We start from the raw sequence: 27,248 nt of genomic DNA, 5'->3' as shown, positions 1-27,248 counted from the left end.
CCCGCTACCACAACTTTTAATGATTATCATCCAGAGTTAACTAAGTTCCTAAAAACAAAATCTTTTTAGTCGAATATATGAAAATATTGGAATTGACCCATTTATAAAATTCTCACATTGCTAGGATTCTGATAATTTTCCAAGTTTAATTTTCATTGGACCAACTGAATGAATTCCTTTGCTATCTCTGCAGAGAGGCACAATCCGCCTCTAAAGAGCTTTTCTCAAAGGGATAAAATGTCCAAACAGCAACTGACAGACCAACAGTTTCTCTTTCATTTGAGATTGGTTTTGTTTTATTGTAAGCCTATCTACTAATGTGCTGACTGGGTTGTAGGTATTGAGAAGCATTAAAAACTTTACCTGTGGTCATGAGTCTTATTGGGGAAAAAATTACTTTCATCTAAAAACCACTCTAAGGGATGCCTGTGTGGCTCAGCGGTTGAGCATCTGCCTTTGGCCCAGGGCGTGATCCTGGAGTCCCAGGATGGAGTCCCACATGGGGCTCCCCACCGGGAGCCTGCTTCTCCCTCTGCCTATATCTCTGCCTCTGTCTCTGTGTCTCTCATGAACGGATAAATAAAAATCTTAAAATAAAATGAAATAAATAAATAATAAAAATCCACTCGAGACAATGTCCATAAGTGTCCAATCACATTTAACCAGCCTCTCTCTCTTTCTGTGTCTCTCATGAATAAATAAATAGAATAAAATAAAAATTAACGGCTAAAAGAAATGTCAGAGATCAGGGGCACCTGGGTAGCTCAGTTGGTTGGGCATCTGCCTTCAGGTCAGGTCATGATATGAGGGTCCTGAGATTGAGCCCCACATCAGGCTCTCTGCAAAGAATCTGCTTCTCCCCCCTCACTCTCCCTCTGTGCTCACCTTCTCTCAAATAAATAAATAAAATCTTAAAAAAAAAAAAAGTCAGATATCACCGAGGATATGGACAATCAATCCCAGGGTAGGCTGGTGTGGCAGGGGATGGTAATGGTAGATGATGGTGGCTATTAGGGGCTGAGTTGTGACAACTCAAATTCATCTGTCAAAGTTCCAACCCCCTAGTACCTTAGAATGTGACTGTATTTGGAAAAGGGGGCTTTAAAGAGGTAATTGAGTTAAGATGAGGTCATTAGGATGCGCCCTAATCCACTATGACTAAGGATCCATCTAAGAAAAGGATTTTAGTACACAGACAGGCACAGAGGAAAGACCATGTGAAGACAGCCATCTACAAGCCAAGAAGAGAAGCCTAAGAAGAAACCAACCCAGTCAACACCTTGACCTCAGACTCCTAGCCTCCAGAATTACAAGAAAATACATTTCTGTTGTGTGAGTCTTTGGTACTCTGTTATGGCAGCCCAGATAGACTTCATTTAGGTAGAGAAAGGTAACACATGGGTTCTACGCTTCCCTTTCTCCTGTTATTAAATAGCTTATTCTTATTTTTCTTGTTTATCTCCTTGGTTCTATTCTTAGAATATTTGGATATTCTAGGGAAAAGGGAGATGGGAAAGGAATTGGGGGAAGAGAGAAGTGAAAGCACAGGAAAGAGACTAGATGATACCTGATACCATACTAGTGTTTTAGTAGAGATGATCAGATAAGGAAAAGCAACAAAAGCAGCAACTGTAAAAGCAGTGAGCAGTCTTAAAACTGAGGGATGGCTTTATGAATAAGGAACTACAGAATATTTAACAAGATTATCAAAAATCTGAAATTTAGGGCAGCCCCAGTGGCGCAGCGGTTTAGCACCGCCTGCAGCCCAGGGTGTGATCCTGAAGACCTGAGATTGAGTCCCACATCAGGCTCCTTGCATGGAGCCTGCTTCTCCCTCTGCCTGTGTCTCTGCCTCTGTGTGTGTGTGTGTGTTTCTCATGAATAAATAAATAAATAAATTTTTTTTAAAGAATTCTGAAATTTATCTGCACTCAATAAAGAAGTCTTCATTGCTCACTTGTGTCCTCTTGATAAGTTCAAACTTTACCTCTGAAAATAAATTCCAATATTATCATTATAGTTATGACTTTTTTGATATTTATAACATCCCAGGGGTTGCCTTCTTGACACATTATTTTTGCACTGTTGAAATGCATTTTTTTTACAATGGATATAATGATGTAAATATAATATGGAAGGATTTATATCAATAGCAAAGACATGGCTGGGCTATTTAGTCAAATAGGACTTGCCACTCAAGTAATTCTCATTACTCAGTAAATGTTCCCACTGATTTAAGAGTTTTCAGTTGGTTGAGAAATATAGTAGAGACAATGATGAAGATAGATGAAGATAAAATGGTGCCTCAAATCTAAGCTAATCTAGGAAAACCCTGAAATTCATTTAATATATTTTACCACCCAGACATAATTTGTTTACAATGGTGATGTAAAGAAATTTGTGAAGTGACTACATGTACATTGTTGTTTCTTTAATTTTTTTTTTATGATAGCCACAGAGAGAGAGAGAGAGAGAGGGGCAGAGACACAGGCAGAGGGAGAAGCAGGCTCCATGCACCGGGAGCCCGGCGTGGGATTCGATCCCGGGTCTCTAGGATTGCACCCTGGGCCAAAGGCAGGCGCCAAACCTCTGCGCCACCCAGGGATCCCCTACATTGTTGTTTCTTAAGGAAAGAGCTTATATTTGGTCCAAGCTCCTGAAAGTATACCTCAGTCTCAGTAGTGAATTTATAGAAATCTATTTCTTTCCTTACAGTTTTGCAACTTGTGTTCAGGGTTGGGCAGGAAATAGGGTTTTATACTGAGGAGGGTTTTATACTCTGATCTAAACTATTAAGAAAAGCAGGTGCCTGGCTCACTTAGTTGGTAGAGGATGTAACTCTTGATCTCAAAGTTGTTAAGTCTGAGCCCCATGTTCAGTGTAGAGCTTACTTAAAAATAAAATTTTTTAAAAACAAACTATCAGGAAGGTATTTGGTGTGGAAAACATTGCTTCCTTCAGAACTCTTTTTTGTTTTCTCTGGGTACCTTCCGAGGTCCCTCCTAGGCCACAGCCTGTGGGCTTCCCATAAGAGGTTCTTGCCTTGGGTTGTTTATAGCCTCTCAGGGTCTTTCTTATCAGGCCCTTCCTCAGCCTGCTGGCTCTGCCTTGCATACACCTGGGAATGTGATCTGCAGCAGTTAAGAAAAAGCCAGCTATGTTTCTGTAGCAATTCTGTTCTTAGTATTTTCTTCAACCATTAGCCCTAACCATTACCTCCTAACCCACCTGTTTCCATACAGAACACTTTTCTCCATAGAAGGATTGTTCCTGCCATCATATCACCAGAAACAAGGAATTTTCCAAGGGTGGGCAGATGCATTTTCAGAGAACACAGTTAGAAGCCAAATTTAGGAAGAACAAGGGAGGTCTAAAAAGTACACAGCTTGCTTTATTTATCCCAGTGGTGTCACTATTGCCAGATACTATGTTGACCCTATGATTTCCATTTCAATAATCAAAAGCCCCAGAATAATGTGAGCAATTGTCCCCACCTCTTCTTTTACATCATCATATGTAGTATAAGAGGAAGGAAACAGAAAAATTAACACTCTCATTATGTGATATTGAGCTAGATATCTGTAGAAAACATTTTAGAACATCTATCCAGCCCCTAAGGATCCCCTCAGCTACACCACTCACCACAGGTGAGCTTCTTTAGCCACGTTTATGCTATCCAATCCTACTGCTCCCTCCCACAGTCCCCAGCTGCCATACACTCTTGCACAATGAACTCCTATAGTTATAAGGTAAGGAATCAGACTTTGTGAGACTTTGAAATTGGTATTATGGGATTCCCATTCCCTCTGTGTTGGTGTCTTAGAAAGGGATACGAGACTCAAAAGCTATGGGCAGTCACACTGTGTCAGATTTGTTGACTTAGAAGAGAGAAAACAGGGTGGCCCAGTGGTTTAGCGCCACCTTCAGCCCAGGGTGTGATCCTGGAGACCTGGGATCGAGTCCCACGTTAGGCTCCCTGCATGGAGCCTGCTTCTCCCTCTGCCTGGGTCTCTACCTCACTCTCTCTTGTGATGTCATGAATAAATAAATAAAATCTTTTAAAAAGAAGAGAGAAAACAGATATATAAAGAAGCTACAATGACTCCTGATGACTTTTTATGTCTTGGTCCTAACCTCCTTATAAGGCTTAGCTAAAGTCTTGACTTTAAGAATAATGGGATATTATTACCTTATAATTAATTCTCTAGTCTCTCAGTTTTTTTCTTAAACTAGCTCAGGTGGGTTTCTGTTAGCTGGAATGAAAGGAATCCTAACTAATAAAGTGATACACATGCTTTACCTTATTTAAAATGATTTTCACAACAGATCTCTGAGGCATTTTTTATTTTACAGATGAAGGAACTGGTATTAACAAAGCTACATAGGCTTTATGCCTTGTTTGTACATTTCAGGGATGGCATTTGAACTCTAGTTTTGTGGCTCCTAAAACCTGGGCTTTTTCCACTTGACCCCTATCCCTTTAGAGGTTTTCTGTAAACTAGGAGAATCCTCCCCCATGGCTTCAGATGCTAAAGTTTTGTAAACTTTGAGGTAACAAATATTCCAGGTATTACAATCACCCCGGGGCTATTGATTCCCTGTCATAGGTCAGTTTCTCCCTGCCCCTCCCCATTGGAAACACAGACTGTGCATTCTTCTAGGGCTGGAGGACCTGTTCCTGGACTTCACAGGGATCAGGGACCCTCCCCTAAAAGAAACAAAATCAAATCCAAAAGATTGTACATCCTTTGGATATGTTTCTGACCTCTGTCAGTCATCAGGGCCCTAGGGCATCCAGGCTTATACTGCAAAAGGTTTCCCCTTCCATAACATCACAACACTCCTTCCACTGGAAAATTTGACCAAGATGGGTCCGTCTATTCTTTCCCAGGAACAGAGAGTCCTTTATCCTTCCACTGAAAGCAGGCTACACCAAAGGCTGTTTTTTATTTATTTGGTGATTAATTATTTGGAATCCATCATTCAGATCCTTCCAGGGAGGAGAAGATGCTTCCTGTGTGAGGCCTGTGGACTGTGTTTGTTCAGGGAAGTGCTCTGGGGCTTCTGTCTTGCCCAGGCCCTTTGATACCTTGATATTTGCTTAAGAACCTGTTATATGTTAATGACATGGACATATTTCCCCTTATCTTTCTAATGACTTGGGTCCTAGTTAAATGACCTATTTTGCACTCAGAAACAGAATTTATAAAAAAAAAAAAAAAGAAACAGAATTTATTATTTTTCTGTGGCTCCTGAGCCCAAGTATCAGTGCCAAATTCTTGGTGTTAGAATTGCCTGCCTTCTGAGGTAGATCCAGCATAGCTCCACAGAGATGGAAATTGATTTTTATTTCCTGTGTGATGATTCAGATGGCCATTGGTGATTGCAGGAATCATGGTGGCCTGGTCAAAGTTTACAAAAGGGGAATAATAATTACAATCTGGAGATCTCACTCCACTCTCATCCTGATCTTCAATTCTCTCTCCTTCTTGACAAAATTTTATAGCAGAGTGGTGGCCAGTTCAAGAATCTGGATTAATTGTCCATGTGCCACTGTTAGTTTCCTTAAGTACCATGGGGAAAAGTAAAGGAGACTAAGATTAATGTTAGGTCAATCTCACTTTAATATCTGGCACAGTGTAGTCTCTGAATGAATGTGAAAAGAATGAATTACAATAATAGCTTATTGTATGAAAAAAGAACCTATACATCATGATACTCAGTGAGAGAGAGAGAGAAAGGGAAGATTCTTCTTTATAGAAAAATAGCAGCTAGAATGGGAGAAGATATTTGCAAATGACATATCAGATAAAGGGCTAGTTTCCAAAATCTATAAAGAACTTATTAAACTCAACACCAAAGAAACAAACAATCCAATCATGAAATGGGCAAAAGACATGAAGAGAAATCTCACAGAGGAAGACATAGACATGGCCAACACGCACATGAGAAAATGCTCTGCATCACTTGCCATCAGGGAAATACAAATCAAAACCACAATGAGATACCACCTCACCCCAGTGAGAATGGGGAAAATTAACAAGGCAGGAAACAACAAATGTTGGAGAGGATGTGGAGAAAAGGGAACCCTCTTACACTGTTGGTGGGAATGTGACCTGGTGCAGCCACTCTGGAAAACTGTGTGGAGGTTCCTCAAAGAGTTAAAAATAGACCTGCCCTACGACCCAGCAATTGCACTGCTGGGGATTTACCCCAAAGATACAGATGCAATGAAACGCCGGGACACCTGCACCCCGATGTTTCTAGCAGCAATGGCCACGATAGCCAAACTGTGGAAGGAGCCTCGGTGTCCAACGAAAGATGAATGGATAAAGAAGATGTGGTCTATGTATACAATGGAATATTACTCAGCCATTAGAAATGACAAATACCCACCATTTGCTTCAACGTGGATGGAACTGGAGGGTATTATGCTGAGTGAAGTAAGTCAGTCGGAGAAGGACAAACATTATATGTTCTCATTCATTTGGGGAATATAAATAATAGTGAAAGGGAATATAAGGGAAGGGAGAAGAAATGTGTGGGAAGTATCAGAAAGGGAGACAGAACGTAAAGACTGCTAACTCTGGGAAACGAACTAGGGGTGGTGGAAGGGGAGAAGGGCGGGGGGTGGGAGTGAGTGGGTGACGGGTACTGGGGGTTATTCTGTATGTTAGTAAATTGAACACCAATAAAAAATAAATTAAAAAAAATAAAAAATAAAATAAAATAAAACAAAGTTAAAAAAAAAAGAATAGCAGCTAATAAAGTAGAAGGGATGATAGAATTAGAAAAAAAAAATCACTATTTTGCAACACCAGTGTAATGTTTGGTCCAGGCAAGGATCATTAATAAATGCTAATGCCATCTCAAGTATTGTTGAGAAAGAAGTTATTCACAAGTCTCAAAATGTCAACTACCAGATCACTTATTGACTACCAAGGAGAAAGGATACCTTATCAAAAAGAAATATAGCAAGTAGTATCTTTCCCAAGCTATTACTCAAGGCACCAATAATGGGACAGTGAAGTTACGCACCTTTCGATATGGGGCAATCTGAAGTACACATTAATCTTTTGTCAAAAATATTTAAACTGAATCTAAGTATGAGAAAACAATCACACAAATTTAAGATGTTCAACAGTCTACAAGATAAATGACATGGACTTTTCAAAAAAAGATAATTTTGTGAAAAAGAAAAAAGCTAGAGAGATGGTTCTAGATCAATGAAGTCAAGGAGACATAACCAAATTCAATATGTGAAGCCTGAATGGATATTGGATTTTGAAAAAAATTATAAAAATTTTATTTATTTATTTCAATTTAGGAAATTTAAATACAGAGTATACATTAGATGATATTAATTAGTATTAAATTTCTTATGTGTAGAAATTATTCTGAGGTTATGTAAGAGAATGTTCTTGTTTCAGGAGAGACATCTTGAATGTAGAGATAAATTGTCACGATGTCTGCAATTTATTTTCAAAGGTTCAGCAGTAAGATTATAGAGAGTACATGAAGTGTGTGGAGAGAGAAATTGGAGCAAAATGTTAACAACTGTCGAGTCTAAGCGAAGAGCATATACTTAATCTACTATTCTTTCAACTTTTTTGTGGGTCTGAAATTTCCCAAATAAATAAATTGCAGAGAAAAGAAGAAGGAAGAATAAAACTGACTTTCACCTTGTGAATGAATCAGAGCCAAAGTAGTTCTTTTCCTGAAACAGGTGAGAGAATTTGGGAAGTTAAGCAGAATAAACAGGCCACAGAGTCCTAGAATATCATAAGTTGAAGTTATTTAAAGTCTAATATTTAGACTGGTTCTAAGAAACGATCTTCAAGAAAAAGTTTTCTGGCTAAAAAAAATAATAAAAAAAAAACACAAGGGAAACCATGGATGTGCTCTCTTTCCTGAATCACAATGAATATTGCTAGAGTTACTCTGACAATTTTAGTTGTTACTAAAGTTCTTAGTAAAGAAATGTGTTTGATTTTGTTTAATGTCACAGTTTTTAAACTCATTTGACCATGGGACCCCCTTTGAAAAATGTTACCCCTATCAATCTCCTCAGAAATGATGTTCCTCAGAAGAGACCCTAGAGAAACCCTGATCTAGCTCAGTGTCCTCATATACAAGTAAGGAAATGGAAGCTCAGACTAGTTGATGTCTCAAGGTCACAGAGGAACTGAGCCTAGAACTCAGTTTTGGAGAAAAGTAATGCAAAGACAAAGCTTATGGATATTCACAGAGAAGGAGAAACATTTCTTATAAAGATCATGTGGATTGAAATATTTAACGCCATTTCAACCAAAGAAAACCCCATATTTCATCCATTTATGGATGTTCTACATATAGGATCTGTTTTGCAAACATGACACCTTTGTTTATAACCATGGAGACATATGTTGTTTGCTCCTAATATTGTACCATACGTGAGAAAATGAAATGCCTTCTATCTGTGATGCTAATTTAAGTTTCATCCTGTTATAGGGACTACATACTACATGGAATTGTGATAGAAGTGCCCTGTCTTAAGTGACACTATTTACTCAAACAGTTGTGATAGGCTAAGGGGGAAAAAATTCCCCTCATTCTATTGCTTTACAAGCCAACCACGTTAAGAACATACATCTGCTTTAAAACCACACCATTTCTTTTCCAGTGCCTGAGCAGATTTGCTCTGGGCTCCAGCAGTTCTCCAAGCGGGCTGCGTCTCTACTGGCTGCCGTTTGCATTCTAAGCATGAGCACAGCCCTGGTGCAGGACAGGCAGCCTCAGTCAACAGATGTCAGCTCCCCTTGTAAAGGCGCTGTTCTGTCTCACAGCTGGCAAAGAGAACTGAAGGAGTTCCCTTCCCTTTATGGCTTTTATCTCTCTGGTTAATAGGGGATGATGCTTAAAGGAGGCAATTCTCGAGCAATAAATCCAGACTGCAAATAAAGCAAGGGGAGAGGGAAGAAAATCACAATGTAAGAAGTTTCCTTTGTTTACTATGTTTAATTGGGATTCCACACATGAATGAAGAAGAGAAAAGGTTCTCTCCCAGGGTGACTGGGAAGGGGAAAAAAGGTGGGTTTCCTCTGTCTGTGTGCTTTTTAATGTGCAAATTAGTCAGAGCTTTTCCCAGCCCAAGAGAGTTTGCAGTTCTGAGTACAGGGCCAGTGTCTCAGTGGGTGCTCAGTAAATATTAATTGAAGAGGATGATGGCTTTGAGGAGTGGGCTTAATTACATGCTCTCAGGCACAGCACTCTAGCGATACACATAAAGGTCACTCTGTCTCTTGCCCTGGGCCCTACCCCAGTGACCCCTTTGGTTAATGAGAGAAGTCTCCATTCCCTCATTTGTCTTCCCTCTTATCTGCAGTTCTCTCCAACCCACTTGGCCTTCTGCACTCAGAGGCTGAGGAGAACGAAAAAGAGAAAAGTAGAAACAGCAGCTGCTACAGCCTCACTTCTTGTACAGTCTTCCTCCATGGAACTCCACAGTAACCTACCTGAGCTGTCAGGAAGAGAAGGGGGCTGAAAGAAGAGTCTGGAGAATTAGCTGGGGGGACTACAGCAAAAAACATGGGTGGTAGATTGTATTTTCATTCCCAGCAACTCAGCCTTTCTGACAGAGGATTAGAGGCAGTATCCAATTTCTGCACTTTTGAACTTTGGCTTGGACAAGTGAGTACTTCGGCTGATGGTACTCACTGTGCCCCATCTGAGCAAAAGTTTAAAGAGCCTACTATGAACTGAATGTGTTTCCACCAAAAACTCATACATTTAGCCCTAACCCCCACTGTGCTGATATTTGAAGGTAGGGCCTTTAAGAGGTAATTACGTCTCAAGGTTGGAGCCCTCATGAGAGGAATAGTGCCCTTATAAGAAGAGCCATGTGAGCATACAATGAGAACATGGCTTTCTATAGGCCAGGAAGTAGACACTGAATCTGCTAGTACCTTGGACTTGGACTTCCCAGCCTCCAAGAGCCACCTACTCTATGGTATTTTTGTCATAGCAAGACAGGACTATTGTATGTTTCCAGTAGCTCTCTTGCTATTTTCTCTTTGCCTTAAGAATGTCATGTCCAGGGATCCCTGGATGGCTCAGCGGTTTGGTGCCTGCCTTCTGCCCAGGGCATGGTCCTGGAGTCCCAGGATCGAGTCCCACGTCGGGCTCCCTGCATGGAGCCTGCTTCTCTCTCTGCCTCTGTCTCTGCCTTTCTCTCTCTGTCTCTCATGAATAAATAAATAAATGGCTCAGTTGGGTAAGCATCTGCCTTTGGCTCAGGTCATGATCCCAGAGTCCTGGGATGGAGCCTGCATCAGGCTTCCTGCTCAGTGGGGAGCCTGCTTCTCCCTCTCCCTCTGCTACTCCCCCTGCTTGTGCTCTCTCTCAAATCTCAAATAAATAAATAAATAAAATCTTAAAAAGAAAAAAAAAAAAAAGAATGTGTGTCCAAAAATGGCAAAAGCTCTTTCAGTCTGGATCTAGAATGAAGAAAACATGAACCTAATTTAATGCACATGTCTTTTTTATTACAGATCCCAGAAAAAAAGGCTTTGTAGTTGTAACTGGGATTTGAGGAGTATTTGTTATAGCAGCAGAGCCGACGAATTTATGCTGCTCGAGTGAAGTAAGAAAATGAAGTTTATGACTTCAGTATATCACCAGTACTGGTCTTTACCCATTAGGTTGCAATTTGTGATGAATAATGAAAACTCCTACAGCACTTGTACCTGCTATTTTGACATTCCCTCCAGAGTCTCCTCAAACTAATAAGTGTAGTATGTTGTATGATATTCCAACTACCAAAAGATCAAGCAAGGGGCTTTATATGAGGGTATGCTCTCCAAGGATAGAAAAACCTTAACTTTCTCCAGGACTTTTATGAATGCGTTGTATCTTTCACTTGTCTGAGGAGCAATCCAGATTAACGTTAGTGGCTCCCCTAACAATGGAGGCACGTGCAACCTTCCAAGGGAAGCAAAAGGGCCTATGGCAGAGTGGCATGATGACACAGATAACTTTGACTCGCTTGTGCTTTGCCTTAGTGTATATGGTCTTTCCCCAAAACATATGCCTATTATAAATTATAACTAAATACTGACTTGGACTAATGTTATGAACAGGGAAGAACTACCTAAAAATGAAATACTCATGAACTTGAGTTAAATTACAGCTTTGTGTTATTAGGGATAATTATTTGTTGGTTTAAGTTAGCACTATACCTTTATGAAGATGGTTGCATGAAAATATTGAATTACACAGCCTCCTTCAGCAACTCTTTGATTATAAAATTCTCATACTCTTGTGAAATTTAAGCAGATTACATCATACCACTAGATTTTGTTAGTTATCATAAAATAAGGAGTTCAAGCCAACAGATGATCATAACTGACAACAGGAATATAACTGTGAACTTTAAAAATATGCTAATGCTTGTCCCTGTATAAAAATATTAGCCTAAGTTCTTTCTATGGCATATGTGTGTGTGTTTATACTCTATTTTTATGAGAGGGTAAAAAAAAAATCAACTCCAAAAATATCACTCTCGCCTTTGACATTTATCAGTGATAGCAATAATGTCAGGGAGCATTAATATACTGAAGAAGTACAGAGATGCTGCCTAAAGCATATCTTTTGGTTTTATTTTAAAAGAATTATATATATCCTGATCCTGGGCCTAATTTTAATGATACTTTAGATCAAATTCTTATATACTAGCTGGTGGCTATGTTGAGGTCTGGCACCTGGTCCAATTCTTTGTAGTTTCGGACACTTACATAAAGCCCAGGAAATAAGAGGACCTTAAAAATGATTTGCATGGACAGACAGACAGGTGGATGGATGGAGAGATGGATGGAAGAATTAGTGAAAGAATAGACAGATGGGATCTCCTCTCCTCCCCAAAAATAAAATAAGGAAAAAAACTGTTATTGTTTCTGTGTTAATATTAATTTAATCTATTTCAGAAAGGCCATATTTCATTTTAACATAAACAATATAAATACAAATTAATGTGGAGGCTGAGAAAAATTAAGGCCATTCCATCTCAAGTTTAGCATTAGCACGAGTACAGCCATCTTAGGCCCCTGGGAATAAGAGCTGAACTTTACAGGAAAAACTGCAGAATGTCCTAGGCAGGGAATCCCATATCAGATCTTAAGAAACTCCCCTACCCTTTCCCCCGTATTGGAATGGAAAAAATTCCTCCACCCCTTCTGGAGATCCCCTAGACCAGCCCATAAAAAACCCAGCTGTAACCCACTTCAGGGTCCAAGTCCCTGCTCCACTGTGTCGGGTATACTTGGACCCAAGCTCGAGTTTGTAAATAAACCCTCATGTACTTGCATCAGTGTCGGCTCCTTGGTGGTTTCTCAGATATGTAATCTTGGGCACAACATTAATATAAATTAAATTGTGATAACCATATTCATCATAGTATTAAATCAGAATACTTATCTCAAGGCATGTTTTGCTTTTAAGTGCTCCTCTTCTGTTACTCCTTAGGGTCAGTGGTGATGGATAATTTTCTTCATGCCCTCAAAGGGTCTCCTTGAGTACCCTTCCACAATGACCCATAACAAGATAGTTTCACCATCTAGGAAGGGCGCATGGCTTGGAGTTCCTCAGTTACTATAATGTAGCCACAGGATGTGGACCAAAGCTTCTGTCATGTCCTTATAATCCCTTTTATAGGAACAAGGAAATTCATATTGGAATATGGTTTTCTTGGTGAGACTTGATGAGGCCCATAATTGTCTTAATGAGAGGTTGGTTCCTATATCCCCAGACCTGTTAGGTTTTAACTATCAGCTACTTGTTTCATCCATGAAAAAAAGAAACTTCCAAAAGAAATTTTCACTTCCTTCCTTTAAAAATCTCATATCGATCTTGCACTCCTCTCTAGTTGTTGCCCTAGTTCTGTAGCATTTAGTCCCAGTCACCACACCTTCCTCCTTAAATCTGACTCTTCTTTTAGCTTTTGTGACCTCACTCCCTTGTTCTTTACCTATTTCTGAAACCATTCCTTCCCAGAGTCCACTGTTGCACTTGATCCATAATTCACCCTTAAATGTTGTCTTTCCTCAGGATTTATCCTCCATCCTCTTCAATTTTTGCTCTATGCCTTCTTCTTCAGGGCTCTCACCCACTCCTATGGTTTAATTCTCACTCCTACACTGGTAACTTCAACTCACTTGTCTAATCTTGATCTCTCCTCAGCTCTAGACCTATGGATTCAAGTAACTGCCAGATATCTCTGTCAGGATACACATTCCCCTTAATCTCCTGCTGTACATCCTGTATCTTGGTTGGTAGAAACTCTCTGTCTCCTGTGCCTAGAATTTGAGAAAGACATTCTCCCAGAGTTTAACAAACAGTAAACTAAGACATTAAGCATTCTAGTGCTTATATTATGGCAGCCATTATGCTAGATTGGAGTATACAGAGACATTTCCTATCATGAAGGAACTTGCATTGTAAGGGGGGTTGGGGGGAGGACAAGCAAACAAAAAATGGCAAACAAAGGCAAAGCAAGGGTGACATTTAAGAAATAAAACACTGTGAGTGTAAGGAGGAGGGAGAGAGTGAAAATGAGTAAGGACTTCAAGAAGAGGCAGCAAGCTGGGCCTTTAAAAAGTAGAAATTTTTTCAATAAAAATGGGATAGTAGGAAGGGTAGTATTCCAAAAACAGGTAAAGTATGAAATTGTTCTAAGCTTCAAGGAAAGGGAATGATATGATGTGCTAATAGCCGTGTGTGTGTGTGTGTGTGTGTGTGTGTGTGTGTGTGTGTGTGTTAGGGAAGTGAGGAGTATGCGAGAAGAAGAAACTAGAAATGTAAGTTGGGGCCAGCCCATGAAAGCAGATGTTTGTTTCATTTACTTGAATGAAATGTACTTTGTACTTCCTGTGAGAAGGGTAGGCCCCTAAATTTCAGGGCTGACATTCACTTACGTAGTTACAAAATAATACAAGTTGACATTAAGTTGAAAAAGTGCAATCACGTGATTTCCTGCCATACACCAGAGAAATTCATAGCAGTAAAACAAGTATTTAGTGAGCCAGTATGTTGTAGATTCTTTTCCAAGACTCATTGCTTCCCTGGCCAGCCCTGGACAAAAATGCAAGCCAAATTAAAAAGGAAAAGGGAAGAGAAAAAGAGGACAAGCGGAAAGGAGTAGAGGGGGAGAGAGGAGGATTAGGGGCAGATAGAGATTAACAACTCTATTGTTCACATAGAATGTTCTCCTATTGAGACAACTTCAGCAGAAGAGGAAAGCAGATTGATCAAATGAGCCTTATATTCCTTAAGTCCTCACCAGAAACATAAAATCTGGGGTCCCCAATAAGAGGTGGATGTTTTTACTCTACTAGTTTTAAGGGACATGGAACATGATCAGCGTTTTCCAAGATAGCATTTACCTGACACAGACTGGCTTAGAAAATACCTCATTATGGAATCCATCTCTTCTTCAATCCTTGGATAAGGAAAGCAAGAGAATTTTCTGTAAAGAACAGCACCAACAACAGCTTGTAAAGAAACAATATGGAAATTTGAAAACATTTTAAAGCCCGGATTATGCATATTACTGAGTCAGAAACTATGTTGTACATAGAGGTAATATGTATTGTCTGAAAGGAGGGAGTTCGGGAAAGGGAACGGGCTACTGTCGATGGTGGTTGGCCACCATGATAGGCGTGAAAACCTAAATGAGAGAGAAAGAGAGCTCTGTGTTGGGTTCCTATCATCTGAAGAGGACATCTAAAGAGGAAAATGAGTCAGAAGTTGGTCTTCCATGAGCTGCTACTGAAAAGGTTGAGAATAACATCTGTATGAAATGACTGCTGGTGAACAAAGAAAAGTCACTTCCCCTTTTTGTGATAAGGGGTGGTGTGACACACAGGAGAGTACACCTTCTTCATAGTATTAGGATTGGTTTATCTGGAGAAACAGTTAATGCATGTGAATTGAAAAAGAAATTGCACTTACAGGCTGTATAAATGAAGAAACTTGTACCTCAAAGGGGTCATGAAGATTTATAAGTAAAGCTCCAGAATCCAGAAAGAAACAGTGACATTAACATGGTGTATTTAAAGGAGATGAAATCCAAGGGAATTTGCCAGATTCAAGAGGAACTCCTCTGTGTTCTGTCCAAGCTGAACATTCCATTTTTACAAGGGCTCCTTTGTTGTCATGTTTATACACAGACTAATAAATGCTTGACCTTTTTTAGTGATGAAGGAACAGTCTGTGCCTCAGGAGCGTATTATTTCAAGAAGCACAAATGAAGAGAAAGACCAAACCCTTCTGGGACAGATGGACTAAATATTTTGATATTGGAACCACATGGGGGAAAGGCAGGCACTGAGAAACAGAAATGGAGGCCTGATAAGGGAACCTGGAAACAGCATCAGTCCTCTCAAACGTTTCCAGGGACTCCAGGTGTGTAGGGTGCTGACACCAACCTCACGTGGGGAAGGGAACAAAGTGAGCTAAACATTTATCTTGATGTGAGCAAAAATGAACAATAAATGAAAAAAATATTTGTGATCTGGCAAAAGTGTTGATTTCTCAACTTTTGACATTTGTACGAAAATGGGACTAGTATTCATCCAGCCTTTTTTTTTTCAGCCTTTACTTTCTACCTAGAAGTAAGTGTTTTGTATGAATTAAGTTGCCTAATCATCACATTGACCCTAAGATGCAGGCACTATTATTTGCACTCCTGTCTTTTTTCTTATATGGACACAGAAGTTACAGAGAAGCTAAATAACCTCTAAGAATCACAGAGTGTTAGAGTGGCTTTAACCCCATTTGGTCTGATGCCTGATTCCCACTCTTTCCCTGCTCCCCCAGTGACTAGAGCAATCACTAGCCTCTCATTGCCCTCCCTCCTCCGATGCTGCTTTATTCTCCACTCCTGATTCCAAACAAGAACTGCTGCTAGATTAAGGGTGAACTCCAGAGCATCCAAGGTACCTGTGTAATTGCCCTTAAAGTACCCTCACATATTTGTATGTCTTTGAAATGATACAACACTGGCAATTGTTACAATGGTGTGTGGGGGACATGCTTAGACTGTGGTATCTCATTACTCCTGTTTTGTCTAACATCATATGGTTAACGGGCATTTCAAGAGTAATGATGATGGTGACAGAAAAGTTTCTTTTAAAAATTGAAAATAACTTTTGATTCAAAAAGCCTTTACTTTGGAGGGTCGAAGATCAGTTATGAGATGTGGGACTCCAATTATTGAAATGAAACCACAGGTATCTAAAAATGCAGCAGGAAGAAGCAGTGAAAATGTGAAAGCCCTAAGTAACGTGAAGCGATTGGTCTCGCTGTTGGGCATAATGAACTCCTGCATGCACTCGGTGCCACATGATGCAGAGTTTATGGCACCTCTGAGACTATTCGTAAAGAGCAATGCGGAATGGGACTGCTAAAAGCTCTGCTCAAGGACATCAGTATGTTCAGGGGGTGTCTCCCATGCCTGTGAGTCAAAACCAACCCATTCCTCTTCCCCCTTCTCTGCCGAGGAATCTAGGTGCTCAGCCCTTGCCTTTATTTCTTCCAGCCTCCCCTCACCCAACTCCTGTTTTCAGAAGCAATCAGAAAAATGTGTTCATTCTGAAAAGTTTAATGTGTTAGTCTTCCAAAGGCAGTTGGTTTTAACAGAAAATCAAGCCTCAGAACAAAGGTGCCACAAGGTTTCAAATTTAACGCAGTATATTCAGGAGTGTGAAAAACCAAGAGGTGGCTTTTTGTTCTCCATAAGTGATCTCTAATCTTCCATCTCCAGCCTTTCCCACTCTGGGTGACAGTGGAAAAAGTCTTTAAATTGCCATTTAAAGCCATCTCAGTCTGAGGCAAATGGGTGTCTCAGTGGCTGAGTGTCTGCCTTCCGCTCAGGTCATGATCCTCGGGTCCTAGAATCCAATCCCACACTGGGTTCCCCACGGGAAGCCTGCTTTTCCCTCTGCCTATGCCTGTGCCTCTCTCGTGTGTCTCTCATGAATAAATAAATAATCTTTTTTAAAAAATAAAGCCATTTCAGTCTCTTCCAGTTTCAGATAGCCTGATTTTGAGCAACTATTCAATCACTTAAACTTTACCACCTGTATTAGTCTTCTGGTGCTGCTATTTAAAAAAAAAATAAACACAAATTTAGTGATTTCAAACAACATAAATTTACTATCCTACAGTTTAAAAGCTTGAAAGTCCCAAATGAGTCTCAAGGTGTCAGCAGGACTGCTTCCTTTCTGGAAGCTCTAGAAGAGAATCTCTTTCCTTGCACTTTCCAGCTTCTACAGGCTGCCTGTATACCTTGGATTATGGCCCTATTCTTCCATTTTCAAAGCTAGCAACAGCTGGTGGAGTTCTTCTTAACATCTCTTTACTCTGATCCAACTCTTCTGCATCTCCCACATTTAAGGACTGATCACACTGGTGATCAGATAATCGGTCCAGATGATCCAGGATAATCTCCCTACTTTAAGGTCAATTGATTAGCAACCTTAATTCCATCCACAATCTTAACTCCCCCTTGCCATGTAAGTAATTTTTCATAGGATCCAATGATTAGGATTCAGACATCTCTAGGGGGCCTACCATATTCCACCTATCATACCACCTTTTTGTTATTTTATTTTATTTTATTTTATTTTATTTTATTTTATTTTATTTTTTATTCATGAGAGGCACAGAGAGAGAGAGAGAGAGAGGCAGAGACACAGGCAGAGGGAGAAGCAGCCCCCACGCAGGGAGCCCGATGTGGGACTCGATCCCTGGTCTCCAGGATCACGCTCAGGGCGGAAGGCAGCACTAAACCACTGGGCCACCAGGGCTGCTCCATACAACCTTTTTTAACTTGTTTCTCTCCCTCTGGCTATTCCTAAACTGATGCATGGGTACGTAGAGGTAGGGAGAGAAGGCCTCACGCCCAAGAGTTATCTCTCCTCTGGATCCTTGCTGGTTTCTACTACAAAGTGCTAGATCATGCTTGTTTCTGGACAGACTGGATCCCACTGATTAAATCTGTGACTTATGAATTTGTGTTTCTTACAGTTATCTTATGATGTGTAGCAAACCGTCACAAAACTTAGTGGCTTAGGGATCCCTGGGTGGTGCAGCGGTTTAGTGCCTGCCTTTGGCCCAGGGCGCGATCGTGGAAACCCGGGATCGAATCCCACATCGGGCTCCCGGTGCATGGAGCCTGCTTCTCCCTCTGCCTGTGTCTCTGCCTCTCTCTCTCTCTCTCTCTCTCTCTCTCTCTCTCTGTGTGACTATCATAAATAAATAAAAATTTTAAAAAATTAAAAAAAAAAACTTAGTGGCTTAAACCAACAGTATTTTAACCATTAAACCAACAATTACTTTTCAGGAATCTATGCACGTGGTTTAGCTGAGGTCACTCATGTGACTATGTTCAGCTGAGAGCCTGGCTAGGCCCAGAATATCCCAGATGACCTTTATCCTCCACAGTCTTTTTCCTCATGTCCTCTCCTCATTCAGGAGTATGGCTCGAGTTTCTTTACAGCAAGGCAACTAGCTTCCAAGAAAACAAAAATAAAAGCTGCCAGGCTAGGGCCTTATACATGTGCCACTTCAGCTGGTCAAGACCAAGTGTAGGGTCAACCAGATTCAAGGAGATGGAAAGCAGATTCCATGCATTTGTAGATATAGGTGGGAGAGGAAATGATAGCAGCAAGATTTGCAAGCAAACTTCCACATGATCTATTCTTGTAGCTTGACCAGGGCCGGAAGCACTGGCTTTGTGAGACTTGAATCTAGCTTTACTATAAATCTCAGTCAGCAATTTCCTCATTCCAGGGAGGGCTCTACACTTATGACCAACCTGGGTGGTGGTAATGAACTTCTACTGTGGTGATCCCCTGGTATCAGTTGGCCCCTTTATCCACATTTGCAGCCTGAGAGCTAGTGGGAAATCCTGGGCACTACAGCTAAAGGAAGCTTAGGAATCCTAACTTAGCTCTCTCTGATGAGCTATGCTGTGCCACTGTTTTTACTCTGCTGAGCTTCTTGCCTATGGTGGAGCACCTTGCATGGTGGTCTCTTCCTGAAGTTGGAGTTAGAGATACAGCTTGCCTGCTGATGAGTTATGCAAGTAATGCATTCCTGATTTGAAGGGAAGGGTACAAACTCTCTGCACTTTTGGATTATTCCTCAAATCTATTTCACTGCTCCTTCATCTTGGATTTTTCCCCAGAAGGTCAAATCAGAGCATGCATGCCGAACTGCTTGATTCTTGTCATCTCCAGAACAAAAGGACTTTCTTCCTTTCCCATTTGGGTAGTGGATTTTCTCACTTTGTAACTCTTTTATAAAAGGTAGCATTTTTCTGGTCCACATCTTAAGCTGCTGGGGATGAGAATGGGCAAAGAGGGAGAGCACAAATAAAATGGATAAATATTTCCCAAATCTACCATCCACATTAAGAAATTAATTTCTAATTAGGATAATTAAAGCATCAGTCATTCAGGTTGATGGACTGAAGGCTCTGCCCTGGAGTTTCCCTGCACTGTGGCTGCAGCAGCCATTTCTCTTTGGAAAGTGACTGTTGCCAGTTAAGAGCTTCCAGGAAGCCAGGGCCTAAGGGGAAGTATAGAGTACCTCTTCATGCTCCACTGTTATGTTCTCCACCACCAAACACATACACAACCATACACACATTCTGAGAGTGTCTAACACTTGGGCTTTCCAGAGACCAGCCACCTATCATGCTCACTCCTTGGATCTTCCCTCTCTTCAGACAGCAGGGAACCCAGCTGCTGTTGTTGCTGCCCAATAAACTGGCCTCAAGCATAAATTGTCAGGAACTGGAAATGAAAGTACAATTTATCTGTGAGTTACATAGGCCGTGCATTTCCCAAGGACTCTATCTGCTTTGCCTTTGTTGGGGTAGTTAGAAAACACATGATTTTAGACTTACAATGTATCATTGGGAAATTAAACTGTGGTTACACCCACTGCCTCATGTTTTTGTGTTAAATTTGTATCATTGGCCAAAATTGTATGCTGATGTAGAATATCTTTGTCACACCACTTTCAACATTCTAGGGGGCTTATGACATTAAATATTAAAGAAAAGGAAGAATAAGACAACTCCATAACGCTTAGCTGTGGAAAAGATGCTGATGCTATAAAGATCCTAGAATGCAGACATAAAAGCTATCCAGCCCTACTTCCAAATTAGGTGATTTTGTTTTTGGTTTGTTAGTTTGTTTGTTTTTTTAAGGATTTTTCACCTTGAGCAGTCTGGGTGGTTCAGTGGTTTAGCGCCGCCCTCAGCCCAGGGCCTGATCCTGGGGACCGGGGATGGAGTCCCATGTCGGGCTCCCTGCATGGAGCCTGCTTTTCCCTCTGCCTGTGTCTCTGCCTCTCTCTCTCTCTCTCTGTGTCTCTCATGAATAAATAAATAAAATCTTAAAAAAAAAAAAAAGAAAGAAACTTGCTTTAAAAAAGAAAAGAATTTTTCATCTTTAATGTGTTTTTCTTTTAATATATATTTTATTTATTTATTCACAAGAGAGGCAGAGACTTAAACAGAAGGAGAAGCAGGCTCATTGAGGGGAGCCCGATGCGGGACTCCATCCCAGGACCCCAGGATCAGGACCTGAGCCAAAGGCAGACGCTCAGCTGCCGAACCATCCAGGCATCCCAAATGAGGTGGTTTTGATTTAGAAGACTCAGGAACTATACCTGTGACTCTTCAGTTCTCCTGGAACCTGGAGACAGGTTGGGAATACCTGGGCTTTCAATGTATATAATCCTTCCTAGCCATGTGGGTAAGAGGACCAGAGGCTGATAATTGGATCCAGGCTGAACACAAGATGGAAACCTAGGAAGTGAGAGTCAGAAACTGATGTGAAGGTCCAGAGAATTCTGTCTACCAGCAGAGACCTGCTTTGAATTATACTTTGCCAAGAAGAGGCAACATGGCATTTGATACAAGCACTGGGTCAGGAATTAGAACACCTGAGTTCCAGGCCCCAGTTCTGCCACTGACCACTCATGTGAGTTTAAGTGACTCAATCTCTCTGAGTTTCATTTCCCTTGTCTATAAAATGAAGGAGGTTGGACTGCAGGTACTTTATGGTCTATGGTTCTCTGACAGTGTGCCCACAATAATTATACACTAGTGAGAAGAAATAGAAGACATGAGATTATACTAAATCTTGTTCACACTAGTAAATTGCTGTTAAGATCTATGACATGCCAAATAAGAAATAGTCATAAGAGTCCATTAAGATCCAAATATCCTCCTCTTTTTGAAAAAAGCCAGATCAGAGAACAGAACTGTCTGAAATCAGAGTTTTTACTCCTTTACCTCAAATCTATACCTGGGGACCCACGGAAGGAGCATATTGGATCTGCAAAGCACACACCGAGGCAGCTGAATGGAGCGTAGGGGTCTGCGTCTCATCCTGTGGTCCTCCAGACCATGTAGGATACCAAATGGAGGCTGCAGCAGAGGGGCAGTTTGTCTGGTAGGCAGGCAGCTCTAAAGAGAAAGCCCAAAGGAGCTAAGCTAGTTCAGTACTTTCCTATTATCACCAAGCAGATTAGTATCTTCACATTCCTGGGGGGGGGGGGGGGGAGGGGAATAAGGGAGGGAATTATAAAAGCAGAAGTAACATTTACAATTCTTTCTACAGAAGAAGAATTCCCATTTTGGAAGCCAAAGCTTTTGAATGTTGGGAGGGGAAAAAAAAAGATGTTTTTTCCTGCAAGTGCCCCCACCATTCTTGAATATGTGGATGTTTAGAGAAGAAGAAGACATGACAAGTGGCAAGCATGGTATATAGAAAGGGAGTTTGAGAGACATGATCTCAAATACCAGCCCATTCATAATGAAAGAGCAGCTTATAGCTTTTGCGAACTCAGCCCTCCCCACATTGCTATATACTTGGGGAGAAGCTGAAATTTCATAAAAATGATTGGAAAATTTGGTCATTCATGGCCTTAGTTAAAAGCATTCAAAATCCAAAAGACAATGGCCTGAATGACATATAGATTAATTATGAAGGGAAGAGAAAATGAAAGGGCTAAACCATATTGGGTACCTTACATACATGAATTATCTAATGTCATTGCAATGACTTATAAAGACAAATATACTAAGGCTTAGAGAAGTGAAACAATTATCAAAGGTCATGTAACTGGGACAGAACCAGGACTAGAATTCAAATCTTACACCAGAGCCTGTGCTTTTTAAAAATACTCCACATTGAGTTTAGAACCACTTTTATCCAAGACAAAAATTCCAACCAGCAGAGCTAGTATTTGGAGAGTATTATTATTATTATTATTGGGGAGTATTAGAACAAGTAGGAAATTTGAGAAGTTGGGAACTTAAAGCACCAAGAGAATATTACATTCCATATGCCTAAAGCTCAGTTCAGTGACCCTTGGATGATTAAAGAACAAGGTGATGGGTACCTTAGCTGGGGTATGGAAATTTGGCTCCAAAATTAGATCTGGGAGACACCTAGGTGGCTCAGCAGTTGAGCACCTGCTTTCAGCTCAGGGTGAGATCCTGGAGTCCCAGGATTGAGTCCCACGTCGGGCTCCCTACATGGAGCCTGCTTCTCCCTCTGCCTGTGTCTCTGCCTCATTTTCTCTCTCTGTGTCTCTCATGAATAAATAAAATCTTAAAAAAAAAAATTAGATCTGATAGGCAAAGTGGGACAAAGGACTGAGGAAGCACTAACTGTCCTACACAGAAACTGGTAGGCCCACAATGAATGTGCTTAGTGATAAGAACTGTGGTGACAATAACTATTCCATATCCAGGAAGTAACAGTAAAGATGGAGGAGCATTAGGAGTTCAAGATGTAGGTTTGCTAATGAGGGACTTTTTATGGAGGTTGATCCAAAGCCTGAATTGCTGAACAAGGAATACTCCAGTACTTGCTAAGTAAAGATGCAAAGTAGTTAATGGTAGTATCTGGCATCGGGGAAACATGAACTAAAAACAGTAGAGACCACAGAATGCTGACAGTTGTTTAAAAAAAACACACACACAAAACATGAAGAAATCACATCAATGTCAGTTTCCTAATTTGAACAAAGTACTGTTCTACTTAACGTTTGCTGGACAATGCTCCTTTCTGTCTCTGGAAGGAATCGTTATGTTACAGTCTTAGGGTCCATTATGATGCCAAATGAATGTGTCTAAATTAATAACTTGCCAATCTATATCATCAGAAAATCAGGTGTCACAAAGAAGTGAGTTTTCCAGTGAATTGAAGCTTACACCCTTTAAGGACCAAGCTTTTTAAAAATTAAGCTATTTTATGGAAATTGTAATAAAGTGGCTTCCATTCTTGGCCTCATTAAACAGAATATATTGAACATCATTTAACATGTTCTTAATGACTCTGAGTTCTTGCTGTGAACATCAACCATACTACTGGGCAGTGATACAAGATATCCTCAGGGGGTGGTGAAATATACAGTGTCTAACTGCAATCTTTCCTGAACCCAGAGATGCTGTCTGTGACCACTATGGTGGCTTCTGTTCTTAAACCCAAGTCCCACATATGTAGTCTTTCTGCTTTAACCAATAATGCTTCTAATATATCATCTTTAACCTTTGTGTGAACTGATAGTTGTTGTGGAAAGGAAATCACTGATCTTTATAAAACTGCCACCATATTTATATAGAATTCTCTATCAGCAGGTTATAACATAAAGGCTCAGAGATGACCTGTGCTTCTGACATAAATAAATTACACAGACTTTATGGCAGAGAATTTCCTTGCTGTTTGAGTATCTTTTACATTGGTGCTTACATAAATTCAGAACTGTATTCTGGATGCTTATGATTTTTGGTGTCTGATTACCAGATAGAACATTACTGAAGTTTACAAGATTGTTGTTCTTTGTTTTCTAAAATGACACACGCTAAGAGTCTCATATTATTCAGAATTGAGTTAGTCCAGAGAGTAACAAGGAATCTCATTGTATTAGGTAGTTCTTGCTGTGTACCAAACCATCCCAAAATATAGTTGTTTATGACAACAAGCATTTCTTGTCTCTTACCATTTTGTGTCTCACTAGACAGTTTTCCTAGTCTAGGCAGGTTCTACCAGGGCGGACTCACATTTTTGGGGTCTCAGCTAGAATAGCTGGGGCCTCTCTCCATGTCATCTCATCCTCCAGCAGAAAAGCCCAGGTTAGTTAACATGATAGAAAAGAGCAAGTGAACCCATATTTAAGCCTTCATTTCTGTCATGTTTGCTCATGTACTTGAGGCCAAATCAAGTCATATGGCCAAATCCAGATCCCAGGGAGAAACAGACTCTATTTCTTGTTGGGAAAAGATTACAAAGTCACAGTGCAAAGCAGCAGGCATACAACAAAGGGAGGATTTTTGTGCTTATTTTGCAATCTACTACATTCACAGCACTTATATCATGGTTCAGTCTATGGAAACTCCAGCTCTGCTACCCCTTTGATATACTGAGCTAGTAGTGCTTTTCTTCTTACCACCATCTTGAAAGAGTAGCTTATCTCATCACCTCCACTTCCTTCTCCTGGATTCACTTCTCAGTTCTTGCAAGCTGGTTCTTGCAACACCTATTTTAGTAATTAGGTTAACTAGTTACTTCCTAATTATCAATGATGTCTTCCTTAAATATTTTAGTTTTTAACCCAATCTTTTTTTTTAAAGTAACTTTTTAATGATCTTTTTCTTATTTAAGAGAGAAAGTGAGCAAGAAAATTGTCCCAAGGCATACAACACAAGCAAGGGGCCAGACAGAGGCAGAGGGAGAAGCAGGCTCCCCACTAAGCAGAGAGCCCAATGTAGGGCTCCATCCCAGGACCCCAGGATCATGACCTGAGCTGAAGGCAGACACTTAACTCACTAAGCCACCCAAGTGCATCGAAAAGTAACTTTTTAAAAAGTTAGGGAAGCCTAGGTGGCTCAGTGGTTAAGCATCTGCCTTCTGGTTCAGGGAATGATCCTGGAGTCCCAGGATTGAGTCCCACATGGGGCTGCCTATATGGAGCCTGCTTCTCCCTCTGCCTGTGTCTCTGCCTCTATCTCTCTGTGTATCTCATGAATAAATAAATAAATCTAAAATAAAATAAAATAAAAAGTTATTTTATTACTCTAAAAAATTTTATTCGGGGATCCCTGGGTGACTCGGTGGTCTAGCACCTGCCTTTAGCCCAGGGCATGATCCTGGAGTCCCGGGATCCAGTCCAACATCAGGCTCCCTGCATGGAGCCTGCTTCTCCCTCTACCTGTGTTTCTGGCTCTCTCTCTCTCTCTGTGTCTCTCATGAATAAATAAATAAATAAGATCTTTTAAACAATTTTTATTCATTTATTTGAGAGTGGGAAGGAGGGGGAGAATCTTTAAGCAGACTCCCCACTGAGTGTGAAGCCCTATGCAGGGCTCTATCCCAGGACCCTGAGATCATAACCTGAGCCAAAATCAAGAGTTAGCCACTCAACTGACTGAGTCACCCAGATGAACCTAGAACTTTTTTAGGCTTTTTTTTTTTTTTTAATAATCTCTAAACCCAACATAGACTTGAACTCATGACCCTGAGATAAAGAGTGACATGCTCTACTGACTGAACCAGCCAGCTACCCTCACCATCAATCTTTTTTGAAACTCACTTCCTATAGCTTCTACTACAAGAAAATACTCATTTTTCCCCTAGTTCATTGACTGCTCTGTCAATTTTTTTTCCAGAGTTATTATTCCTTTCATGATTAAAATTGGGGTTTTGTCCTCATTCACCTTCTCTTTCTTATATCCTCTCAGTAAATCCATTTACTTTCACAGCTTCATTACAAATCTCTAGGTAGATGATTTTCCAATTTATATCCCCCGTTCCTAAATTTATTCTTAAATTTGGTTCCATTCTCAAATGGCCCACTGAATAATTCTACTCAAATGTTTTATCTGTAGTTCCTCTGAAATGTATTTTGCCTGCAAACAAAGAAGACAGTGCTGGAAACTATATAATGCCTCTGTAGGCCCTAGCTTATTTGATTCTAGAGTTTCCTTCAGATAAAAGGAACTGGGAGTGGTGGATAGAGGCAGCATGTGGCTAAATAGCATTTGCTGAATGCCTACTGTGTGCAAGGCATTGTGGTCTGTCTTAATTGACAGATGGGAACTTCTTCTAGGGTTGCTTTCAAATAGTAGATAAAGGGGCTGATCAAATGCAGACATGGAACCTGCACAGGTAGCACTGCAGACAGACACTGATACTCCAGTGAAGGTTTCAGTTACACCAAAGGAAATGAGGCTGAAAAAAATCTCTGTTGTAAAAATTAAGAGGTGTATGACTGCCTCAAATGACTTTCAAAAAGTTTCTGCTAAAGGTATTTTAGGGTTTGCAAAAAAATAAATAATATCCCCATAAGAAAGGTCTGGTTTCTGGGGGAAATGGATTATAAAATAAAATTCCAGGGTGGCTGGCTGGCTCAGTCAGTCAAGTGCCCAACTCTTGGTTTCAGCTCTGGTCATGATGTCGTGATCATCGGATCCAGTCAGGCTCTGAGCTCAGCATGGAGTCGGCTTCAGATTCTCTTCCTCTCTCTTTCTCACTCACTCCTCCCAAATACACAAATAAAATCTTTATAAATTATAATAATAAAATAAAATTCCAATTCTCCCTTTTTCTCCTGAACAAAGGATCTTAGAGACTTCTAGGGACCAAACTAAGCTCCTGGTAACATTTCTTCTGTCCTATTAGGAAATTTCACTCAAGGAAAGTAGTTATAGGATGGGCATACTTCTGGTTATTTCCTATGCCAGATTCCTTGATTGAACTCTTATTGATAGGCTAGGTGTAGAACTAGCCTAATGTTGGTAGCCATGCCTACTACTATGCCATTACTCTTCTCATAAGGCTTGATGTGGAAGAGATTTTTTTTTCTTTTGATGTGGAACAGATTCTGAAAATAATATGTGAGGTCACTGATGGCTCAAGAATAGTTTCTGAAATTATATTTCTTAGGATAACTTTTTTTAAAAAGATTTTATTTATTTATTTATTTATTTATTTATTTATTTATTTGACAGAGAGATCGTGGCAGAGAGAGAGAGAGAGAGAGAGAGAATCTGAAGCAGACTCTTGCACTGAGCACAGAGCTTCACACAGGGCTGGATCCCACAACCTCAAGATCATGACCTGAGCCAAAACCAAGAGCTGGATGCTTAACAGACTGAGTCACACAGACACCCCAGGATAACTTTTAAAAAT

The 27,248-nt window shown here is 40.4% G+C and overlaps 1 long non-coding RNA gene across 1 annotated transcript in view; it reads right to left on the bottom strand.

The window, feature by feature from the left end:
• The window catches only part of LOC140612051 (uncharacterized), a 43,145-nt gene that overhangs the window by 13,851 nt on the left and 2,046 nt on the right, over positions 1–27,248 (bottom strand). Inside the window, exon 2 of the long non-coding RNA XR_012013370.1 lies at positions 24,508–24,597. This is a non-coding gene — a long non-coding RNA (uncharacterized lncRNA). The remainder of the gene's footprint in view (positions 1–24,507; positions 24,598–27,248) is intronic.

The sequence above is a fragment of the Canis lupus genome, chromosome 20 (genome assembly GCF_048164855.1).
Source record: "Canis lupus baileyi chromosome 20, mCanLup2.hap1, whole genome shotgun sequence".
In the NCBI taxonomy this organism is placed as follows: domain Eukaryota; kingdom Metazoa; phylum Chordata; class Mammalia; order Carnivora; family Canidae; genus Canis; species Canis lupus.
Note: the sequence above shows the minus strand (reverse complement) of the source record. Positions and strands in the feature narration are given on the sequence as shown.